The 11,475-nt window shown below is 37.6% G+C and overlaps 1 non-coding gene across 1 annotated transcript; it reads left to right on the forward strand.

Moving 5' to 3' along the window:
• The first annotated feature begins 11,108 nt into the window (after positions 1–11,108).
• LOC118480683 lies at positions 11,109–11,215 on the forward strand. Its single transcript, XR_004863661.1, has one exon. It is a non-coding gene; the product is annotated as a small nucleolar RNA R71 (small nucleolar RNA).
• The last annotated feature ends 260 nt before the right edge of the window (positions 11,216–11,475 follow it).

The raw sequence follows: 11,475 nt of genomic DNA on the forward strand, positions 1-11,475 counted from the left end.
GTGTGTAATTCGAAAACTAAATTTTCGTTCTTGTCAAATATAGAAAAGAAACAATGTGTTATATAATTTGTAGCAATTGTGTGAAAAATATACTAATTTTTTATGTATTCTTACTGATAAATACCCTTTCGCCCTCAAATATAAAAGATGAAATTTTCCATAACATGTTGAATGTTCATAGTGTATCATCAAAACTGTAAGAAAGCACCAAGATTTACTAGAATAAATAATGAAACCCTATGAAAAACAACATGTTGTAGAAATTTCTCTTGCACGAAAAACTAACCCATCTACTTTTCAAAGAATGTTATAAAAACATCTTCAGTAGAAAATTACATTTCAATAGCTATGTTGTAGAGAATAAGATGGTATGGTTCAAAATATATGCATATCAAAGATATTTATAGTCGTCACAGTATAAAATGATATCTTTGTTATTTAATGCACTAAAATTATATTCAACTTTTTATATTTTGCAATCTTATTTTTTGGTATATTTTGCAAGAATCGGAATGTACAGAAATACAATATACAATATCCAATAAATACAATACTCCAAAGATTTGACAAACTTTTACAATGACCGTTGAAGCAAGTGGAAACCCATTATAGCCTTGGCCATACGTCTCTTTAAGAACGTTTAAGATATTTAAGATATGATAATTGTATAGTTATTAGGAACACACTTTTTGGTCACTAAAATATGAAAGACGCGAGTAAATAAATATAGCGGTGTCTAATAATGACTACATAGAGAATCATACTTACTAGAACAATATAATTTTTTAAATGATTATTATTTTGCCTTAATATAAGGTATGTGTTTTCATAGCACACCGGAAAATGTATTGTAAGCATTTGTCGATATATTACTTTGTTACGTCCTCATGCTATATAATTCTACCTTTTTAAGATAGAATGTTACATATTTTTTTATCACCTACTATGGTAAGTAATTTAATTTAAATCCTGGCATTAAGGATTGCATTCATGGAAGTTAATTTTTTTTAAATGATCTATGTTTCTCTTGTTATAAATTCTCCACTAAGTTAATGCACTAATCAAAGTATGCATAAAACATTAAAAGCGTATATTTTCTATAGAGGTAGACTTTAAAGACTTACGAATTAAAAATTTATTTATACGACGCTTAAAAGCCATCTTATTTCTTGTGTTTAATCATGTTTTTAATAATAAAGTAGAGTTAATTAAATATTAGTAGATCTAATGTTGATAATCATAAAATTACGTATGACCATTCCAGATATACAAATTGGCGGAAATATATTAACAAAATATGGTAGTCATAAAGGGTTGTTAGAAACAATTAAACACTTTCTTATATTATGTAAAAGAAAAATCTTCCTAATAAAGCTTATGAAAATGCCAATAAACCTATAAAAAATCAAATCAAACTCAAAATTGCTAAATGAAATTAGAAAACATAATGCTTATAGTTAAAATTTGTTTTATAACAGTATATTACTAAAATAGCATAATTTAAATCAATAAAACAAATTTAGTAATGTGTGTGTGGTTAGGAAAAACACAAAAAATGTACCTTTATGCACGTAGCTTGTTCTCAAACCGTTGGTTTTACAACAATCACTAACAAACTTGTGGGTATATATTAAAGTTATCAAGTGTGTAATTCGAAAACTAAATTTTTGTTTTTGTCAAATATAGAAAAGAAACAACGTGCGAAAAATATACCAATTTTTTATGTATTCTTACCCATAAATACCCTTTCACCCTCAAATATAAAAAGATGAAATTTTCCATAACATGTTGATTGTTCATAGTGTACCATCAAAGCTTTAATAAACCACTAAGATTTACTTGAATAAATAATGGAACCCTATGAAAAGCAACATGTTGTAGAAATTTCTCTTGCATAAAGAACTAACCATCTACTTTTCAAAGAATGTTATAAAAACATCTTTAGTAGAAATTTACATTTCAATAGCTATGTTGTAAAGAATAAGCTAGTATGGTTCAAAATATATGCATATCAAAGATATTTATAATCGTCACACTATAAAATGATATCTTTGCTATTTAATGCACTAAAATTAAATTCAACTTTTTATATATAAATATTTCTTTATTATTAAATACACTCTTCTTAATTCAATTAGTTTTATTGTTTGCTTGGGTAATTGCTTTGTTGGTAAATTGTTGGTAAGAACATTTTAGATATGATAATTGTATAGTTATTGGGACACTACGTCAAATGTGACCTATGGCCACACTTTTTCAAAAACCTCCATGCCACACTTTCAAATAAATGTGTGGCTTAAGGTGTCACACCCCCAAAATACCACATGAGGAAACCCCCGCGAGGCGTGTGACTTACCAGGATCTAGCCCCTAATCACATTGAACACATAACAAGATTTCAATTAAAAGTTTCCATTTATTAAAATAGTGTGCTTCGAGACATAAACTTAAAATCCAACATGTTCAGCGGAAGCACAATTCATTATTGAAGTATCTCAAAGTCCAAGTGTATGAAAACCAATAGACTTGTCTCGTGATTCCATGTATCTCGACCCATGACCACTCCAGCACTCCCAGATAGCAAGTTCCACATCCACATATCTAATAACCTACAAGCATGCAGACAAGTGTATCAGCATAAAGCTGGCGAGTTTACAGTTTTGTAAAAACGTTTAGTTACCAAGTGTTTAGTTTAAAAGAATGTTGATAATAACTCGATACCGGAAGATGGCGTCAGTTTGTTTGCCCTTCCCCAATGCTCTATCCACCATTGGTCATGTGGTTAAGGTCATTAGTTCACGCTCGTCCTCCCCGGTACGGTATGAGGGTGCCAAACCTAATAGCGCTATCAACTAATAACCCCGTTGCCCTCCAAGCAACTAGTTCGGTAGTAAGATGGGACTTGAGTGATAGATGTGAGTGTATTATCCAACATCGACATTAAACTGAAATCTGCGTCATATCCCCTACAAGGATATGGGTTTGTAAAGTATCCCCTACAGGGATGCAAGTTTGTCCGTTTGTTAGTTTGTCCCCACTGGAAGCACACTTGTAAAGAGAGTAGTGAACTCACCTTGGTTTGCTCGGTATATTATGTAAGGTTACTTATTCCAAGTTGGTCAACCAAATCCTATCGTGGTTACCAATGACAAATCAGTTTCGTAAACTGTTAGTGTAATAACGTCTGTAGCTTCCGTCAACATGTAGTCATATTTTGTATAGTTGTGTATATGTTTTGTATGTTTGTATGTAAAGCAGGACAGGATACGGTGAAGTTTTGGTTAAGTGTTATTGCTGCCAGCCGATCGACTAGCCCAGCCGATCGGACAGCCCGGCCGATCAAGTAGGTTGTTCGATCGGTTAGCATTGTCAGCCGATCGGCTAGCCCAGCCGATCGGCCAGCACTCTCTTATTCTGTCCTTGCCTATAAATAGCTGTTCAGTCAGTTTATTTAGAACCTTTGACACTTTCACTTTCTAGCTACCTTTTGTAAGTCTGAGTTCTTTCTAGTTCTTGTACACTTTCACATCATCCAATAGAATATCAGACGGTGATTCAGAGTAGAATGTTGTCTTTGTATATATGCTATGTGATTACATGAATTCTGCGCATTAATCACTTACGATTCAACTACGTTTTCGAATAAGAAGATCCCATCCGAGGGACCAACAAGTGGTATCAGAGCTTTAGGAAGCTGAATCGAGACCTACAAAGACGAATTCACTGGAATTTGAGCTGTTCTTGTTGATTCAAAGATGAATTCACCGGAATTCAAGTCGTTCTTGTTGATTTAGAGACGAATTCACCGGAATTCAAGCCGTGTTTGCTGTTTCAGAGACAAATTTCGCTGGAAATTTGTTATTTCTACCGATTCAACTCAAATTTCACCGGAAATTTGACCGATTCTTCTATTCTCTTCTCAAATCTAGCTTTATTTTTCACTTTGACACCATAAACTCGGAAAAACTTAAAATTCATCGTGATTTTACGGTTAAAATTTGATAAAACTGCTATAGATCGATTCGGAATCATTAGAATTACAATCCTACGAAGTTTCACAATCAGATTCAACCTAAAACTTGTTCAAATTGATCAAAATCTATGGAAAACTGTTCATGTTTGATGATGTCAGCCGGCCGAACGACCTAGCCGATTCATATACTTACTAACGTCATCATTCTGTTTGCATAACCGTTCAAGATATTTTCAGTTAGAAAGTGTTAGCCGATCGAACAAGCAAATTGATCGGACAGCATTGTTGCTAGCCGATCGAATACACCACTCGATCGAACAGAAATTGTACTGTTTGCACATATTCGTCTGTCAGCCGATCGAACGAGCCATCGAACGAGCCATTCGATCGAACGAGCCAGCCGATTGTGTGTGTGCTGATCGATCGAACGAGCCATTCGATCCAAGTGTCTTTGTGTTTACATCTTTAAAATTCAAAATTTTTCTAAGTGTTTGATAAACATCTCAGGTACTTAACAATGGAAGAATTCATGAACCCGTTTAGTGAAATGTATGCGTTTGCTGGTAACAGTGGAGATGATTCAACAAACCGAACAAATGAAAATACTCCAAGTACGAGAAAGACGTTGTTGGATGCACTTAGTGTGGAAAGCGCTTATGGAACCTATAATAAGCCACCAAAGCTGTTAGCAATTGAAGATTATAATCGGTGGGCAAAACGATTCGAGGAATGGTTGAAAGCCTTCGCGTACCCCAGTTGGAACAGCTTGAAAAACGGTTTTAACAATGGAAGAGAAGACTTTGAGAACATGTCAGAAAGTGAAGAGATTGAATACTTTGTGGCCGAACAAAAATGTATAGCTTTGATTAACCAATCAGTGAGAGAAGATATAATCTCACTGATTGAGTATTCAAACGCAAAGGATCTTTGGGAAAAATTACAAAAGAAATGTGTCGGTACTGCAGAAATCATTAAAAACAAAAAGAAACTTCTAAAAAAGGAATTTGATCTGTTCGGATGTCTTAAAAATGAGTCTGTTCCAAAAATGATTGAACGTTTCGGGCATCTAAAGCTAGAGTTAGCCAGATATGGGATTGCGTTTACTCAAGAAGAGCTTTTAGACAAGTTATTTTATTCTTTGCCAGACGAAATGGATTGGCAATACTTCGCTATGATGATCAAGAATACAATTCAGCCAAATGTTCTAACAGTTGATTTGCTGATAGAGAAACTTAAGAGTCATGAGCGCGAAATAAAGAAAACACATAAAGTCAATCACTCGTTATATCAACAAAATGTGGAACTTTATTATCCAAAGAGCTTGATTCAAAAGACAGGATCTCTGAAAACAGCCTTCACTGCAGAAAGTTCACAACCAAAGAATCAAGAGACCTCACACAGTGGTTTTCATGGGGGAATGTCTTCCAACACTACATGTCAAGGACCATCTTCAAGCACATCAAACCAACAACAAACTGCACCAAAGAATGTCTTTCAATGTAATATCGCTGTTGATTTGAAAAATGGTCAAAATTTCAGTGAGGAATCAGCGAAACAACAGATGATTTTCTTAGCATCTGTATTGGAGTCATATGAAGGGTTAGTAGCTGGGAAGATAGGTAACACCAACATGACGAAGGAAGATTATGATCAAATAGATCCTGAAGAAATGGAGCTAATTGATATTCGTTGGCTATGGCTAGTGCTGTTCGTTGAGCACAGCGTTTCATGGAAATAACTGGCAGGAAAACAATTGGTGGTCCATCTACCAAATTGGGTTTCGATAAGTCTAAAGTGACATGCTTCAAATGCAAACAAAAAGGTCACTTTAAACGAGAGTGCAGAAATGAGTATGCTGATGAGTCTGCTAATCCGTTCCGAGAAGATTACTATAAGAAAGCCATTTGCCATCAGAACAAATCGGAAACTCCAAGGCTGAAGCAGATTGAAGAAAAAGATAAGGAAAAGTCAAGAGCTCTAGCAGTCATTCATGATGATGAGGGATACGACTGGAGTGAGATATTGCCTGAAGAAGATGCAGTTGGTTATTGATGTGTGTCGGTGTGTATATAATTTTGATGTATATTTAAGCCCTTTTTACACTTTTAGCCAAGTTTTAAATTTATAAAACACGATACTCACTAACACTAAACACACATATGGGCAAGTGCATCCATCGTGGACGTAGTATAGTGTTGGTAAGATACCGAGGTCGTCCAAGGACACAAGAGCTTTTAATACCGGTTTATCCTCAACGTCTAATCAAATCAAAAAGTTAGAAAAATATTTTAGACTAAGAAAAATAAAAACTAACTAAATGCTGAAAATAAAAATAAAATAAAAACAGATAGACAAGATGAATCACTTGGATCCGACACGTGTATTAGTATAACCTTTGATTATCTTCGCACTTTTGCATTTGTTTAAGAGATTATCTTAGTTATTGTAGTAGGCCCCTCTTTTGAAGGTGACGTTACCCTCAACCCAGTAGTTTGAGTCAGCAAGGATACAATCCTAAAGGGTCGGATTATTGAAAGATAATGAATTAAGTTATTAATGCAAATTGTGGTAGGCCCCGCTTCTGGCGGTGACGTTACCCTCGGCTAAGTAGTCTGAGTCAGCAGGGATACAGTCCTAAATAACCGGGTTATAGTATTAATAGTAGTTAACTTATGAGGGGGTCAAAGAGTTTGGATCCCCGCCATCCAATACCTATGGGCATTGAAGGAGATCCTACTAAATTTGACCCAGGTCCCAAGCAGGACCTCTAAACGCTGAACAAGGGCAAGACCCTTACCAAACCGTTCCCTTAACCCCCGACCAGGTAGCCAACATACCTCCATATAGACCGTGGAGATATGAATGGTGAAAATCTTTTATTTTATATAGACAGTAAAATAACGCCAAGACACCACGGACAAACGATAAGGAAAGATCACCTTCAACATAAGTAACTAGTTATTAAAGTCATTAATACAAAACCAAATAAAAAGTGCAAAAGATTAAAAATAAAAAGTATTATACTAAACACTTGTCTTCACCAAGTGATGTAAGAGACTTAGGCAAACATGGCCTTGATTGTCAAGAACTCTTACGATCAATCTTGGATCCCGAGACGACTCACACACTCTATGATGGACAATGGATGATGGTGGTGGATGATGGTATTATGGTGGTGGTGGGTGGTGGATGAAGTGTGAGAGAGGTGGTGTGCCAAGGGATGAGAGAGAATGAAGCCAAGCTCCTCTATTTATAGGCTGAACAGAAGGCTGGACACGGCCCCGTGTCCGCTGGACACGGCCCCGTGCCCGCCTGACACTCTCTCTCCTCATTAATTGTAATTGCGAATTACAATTAATGCGCCTGCTGTACTTTCACCACGCCCCCGTGCTCGCTGGACACGGCCCCGTGGTGGGCAATGGAAGCTTCTACTGGTTTGTCTTTTCTGCTGCTTCCTGGGCACGCCCCCGTGTTCGCTGGACACGGGGCGTGTTCAGACTCTGTTTCTTCCTTTTTGCTTTGGGAGGTGCCGTTGAGGGTCCGGGCAGTCTACTTTTGTTCCTTTTCTTGTATTTATGGTAGAATTACTGGTCTTTTTGCTTCTTTTGTGATTTTGAGCTCATTTCATCCTGAAAATACAAAAGGAAGACAAAAACACTCTTTTTCCAACATTAGTACTAAAAAAGGGTTAGTTTTATGCCTTAATTGATGTGTTTTATATGTTGCATTTTACACACATCAAATACCCCCACACTTGAACTTTTGCTTGTCCTCAAGCAAAACTCTTTAAATGTGGCTTACACTCCCAAATGGAATAGGTAGAAGAGAAGTTTTTTAGCTTGTCCTAGAGTGTCGGGAATCCAAGGTTTTTATAGGCTTTATTTTTATTTATTTACAATCCTATTCGTTATGATTTATTTTGAACTTTTCATAAGATAAATTACTTATTTGGGCATAGCATGCCTTATTAAAATTCCATTTATATACAAGTTCACATACCTCACGGGAGATCACTCAACACTCGGCCGAAGGTGTATATTTTAGTGAATCACTCGAGGGCGGCACGGAACTTACGTCTTTCCATAGGCTTGCCAAGCAATCAATCCTCCTCCTTTTTAACTTTTTACCTTTGTAAATATCAAGAGGACTTTTTGGGTGAAGTCTTGGGTTTAAAGGTGGGTGGTTGGTTAGTGGTTAGTAAAAGGGCGAAAATCGTAACAAGCGTCGGTTTTCGTGAAGTACCTTATTTTTAGTGACTTTTTATTTTGAAGTATTTCTCCAAACAAGCTTTTATAGCTTTTGTTTGTTTTTGACTTCATCATCATTTTTTTTTTCGTCACATAAAAAGGCGATTTTTACGAAAAAGCGAACTTGTTACTAAAAAATAAAAAGGTTTTTGGTGGGTAAAAAGGGTTTTGGGGTAATGAAATGAAAGGTTTAGGCTCAAAGGGGCTATCTAGGGGGATTTTGGGTAGGTAAAAAAAATGAAAAATAATGGTTTTGAAAGAAAAATGGTTAGTCCTAATGCCTCCATCATTTACTTACTTGGGTTTAAGTTGGTAAGGACCGGGAATGTATCGTCGTGGCAAGTTCTAGATTTGTAAGGACCAAGCGGCTATTCACACAAGAAACGAAAAATGAGCATTTAATCTAAATATGTGTATTTTTATGCTCAATAAAGGCTCAAAACTCACTTTTGTGGGAATGGGTTTTTAATGTGACCAAGCATATATAATCGAATTTTAAACTAGACTTGTTATGCCGTTTCATAATTTTCTTATGTTGGTTCCTTTTTTATCACGACGCTATCGGTTGTAAACTTGTAAAAATATAACCTTTTTAGATCTTGTTATTCCCAACTTAAACTAAGACAAGTAAATAAAAAAAATGAAAAAGTTTTTGAAAAATTTGGGGTGTTTAGCGGTTCCAATAGAGTTTTGTGTAAGGCTTGTGTTTAGGATTTTGCAAAATTTCAAGGTTTTATCATCCCCCCCACACTTAAATTACACATTGTCCTCAATGTGTCCAAAAATAATATTTTTGGTTGATTAGAATGTATAAAAGTATGTTAAAAAGCAAAGATTTTTGTTACTGGCATCCTGGACACGGCCCCGTGTTCACCGGGCACGGCCCCGTGGTCAAGTGCCAGTAACAAAAATTACTGAATTGAAACAGAATCCTGGACACGGGGGCGTGTCCGCTGAACACGGCCCGTGTCCAGTTACCTGAACTGGGTGATTTTCTGCAGGGGCTCAGCACGGGGCCGTGTTGGTTGGGCACGGCCCGTGTTGAGCCTTCTGTGATGGAGATTTTTGTCGGGTTGCTCTGTTCTTCGTGCATGGTTCCATTTTTTCTCGTTCCCTTTTTCATCCATTACCACCATGAGTGTGTTTTATTCTGCAAAAATTAAAAGATTAAATTAAACTAAACTAAGGATAGATCCGCGGAATGCCTCCGTGGTGCGCCACGTTTATAAGGGTCCTTGGCTAGACCCGATTCCTGGTTATATATCTTCTGAGTGGAGTGCCTTGCTTCCCAAGTTACACCGTCGGAGAGCGGCATCCAAGCTTGAATCAATAACCTTCATGTAATTGACTGGGTCGTCGTCCTCTATTTTCTTCCCAACTCCGAACTTCACCTCATCGTCCCCATACTTCAAAGTCAGTGTCCCTTCATTCATGTCTACCACTGCTTGTGCTGTGGCAAGGAAGGGTCTCCCTAGGATAAGGGGGACCTCGGTGTCTTCCTCCATGTCGAGTATGACAAAGTCAACGGGATAAACGAATTTGCTTACCCTTACCAAGACATTCTCGATGACACCTTGTGGGAACTTGACTGATCGATCAGCGAGTTGTATGCTTATTTTTGTAGGGCTCGTGGTTCCCAAGCAAAGCCTTTTGAACATCGATGAGGGCATGAGGTTAATGCTAGCCCCCAAGTCGGCCAAGGCATTGCGAACGGGTGATTCCCCTATTGAACATGGAATCGTGAAACTTCCGGGATCGATTTTCTTTTGGGGTAGTTTATTGAGTACGAGGGCAGAGCATTCTTCGCCTAAATTAACTAATTGCAAATTTTCAATTTTCTTTTTATGTGTAAGGAAGTCCCTCATAAATTTAGAGTATTTGGGCATTTGGGTTAGGACTTCGATAAAAGGAATATTGACATGCAATTGTTTTAACAGACTTTCGAATTTTGCGAATTGCTCATTGGTCTTTTGACGAATTAACCTACCGGGGTACGGAACTCGAGGAGCCTTGGTAGGCTCTGGTGATGGGGGAGAATTCTTTTCCTGCAGATGTGTTGGCATTGTTTCTTCCGTTGGTGGAGGTATTTCTGCAGGCCCTACGGTGCGGTTTCGTAGTGTGATGAGGTGAACTTACGATTTTGGGTTTGTTTCGGTATTGCTAGGTAATGCGCCTTGTGGTCTCTCGGAAAAATTTTGTGCTAGTTGATTTATTTGTTTTTCTATGTTTTGAATGCTAGCTTGTTGATTCCTAAAATTAGATTCTAATTGTAGAAATCTTTCCGAGTTTTTCTTTTCAGTGTCGGAGACGAGGCGAGATATAGTATCTTCGAGCCTTTCTCGTCCACCTTGTTGTTGAGTGAAATTTTGTGACTCATTTCTTGATTGCTGAAAGTTTGTTCGTTGGGTTTGTTGGTTACTACTATTGCCGGGTTCCCTCCAACCAAGGTTTGGGTGGTTTCGCCATCCTTGGTTGTAAGTTCCCGTTGGAGGACCCGACGGCCTAGGTCTATTATCAATGTAGTTTACCATTTCTTGTTGATCGTCCGTTTCTTTCATGCAACTCCAATTTTCATGTGACCCACCACACCCTTCACAAGCCATAACCGAGACTATTTTTGTCATTTCTAATTTTTTTATTTTTGAAGAAAGGGCCTCGATTTGGGCTTGTAAAGAGGTGCTTTCGTCGACCTTATGGGCGCCCGGGGCGATAGACTTATTTCCCCGGGGAGTGTGCCATTGAAAATTGGTTTGAGCAATTTCCTCAATCTGATTATATATTTCGTGTGGGCGTCGATTACCTAAAAGTCCCCCGGAGCTAGAATCAAGTGTCTGCCTAGTGTGTGGCAACAATCCATTGTAGAAAGTGGATACTTGTTGCCATATTGCGAGGCCATGATGGGGACACTTGCGTAATAGCTCCTTGAACCTTTCCCATGTTTCATATAAGGATTCCCCGTCCTCTTGTGAGTATGTGTTAATTTCAGCCATTAATTTAGCAGTTTTAGAAGGAGGGAAATACTTATATAGAAACTTTTGGGCTAGTTCATCCCAGGTGTTTACCGATCCAGCTGGGAGGGTGTTGAGCCAAGCTTTCGCTCGGTCTTTTAGTGAGAACGGAAACATATGGAGGCGTATGGCGTCGTTTGATGCTCCATTGATCCGAAAGGTATCACATATTTCTAAGAAATTAGTTATATGTAGATGAGGATCCTCGTCCGCAAGCCCGTGGAAGGTTGCGGAGTTTTGGAGCATTT

The sequence above is a fragment of the Helianthus annuus genome, chromosome 7 (genome assembly GCF_002127325.2).
Source record: "Helianthus annuus cultivar XRQ/B chromosome 7, HanXRQr2.0-SUNRISE, whole genome shotgun sequence".
Classification (NCBI taxonomy): Eukaryota; Viridiplantae; Streptophyta; class Magnoliopsida; order Asterales; family Asteraceae; genus Helianthus; species Helianthus annuus.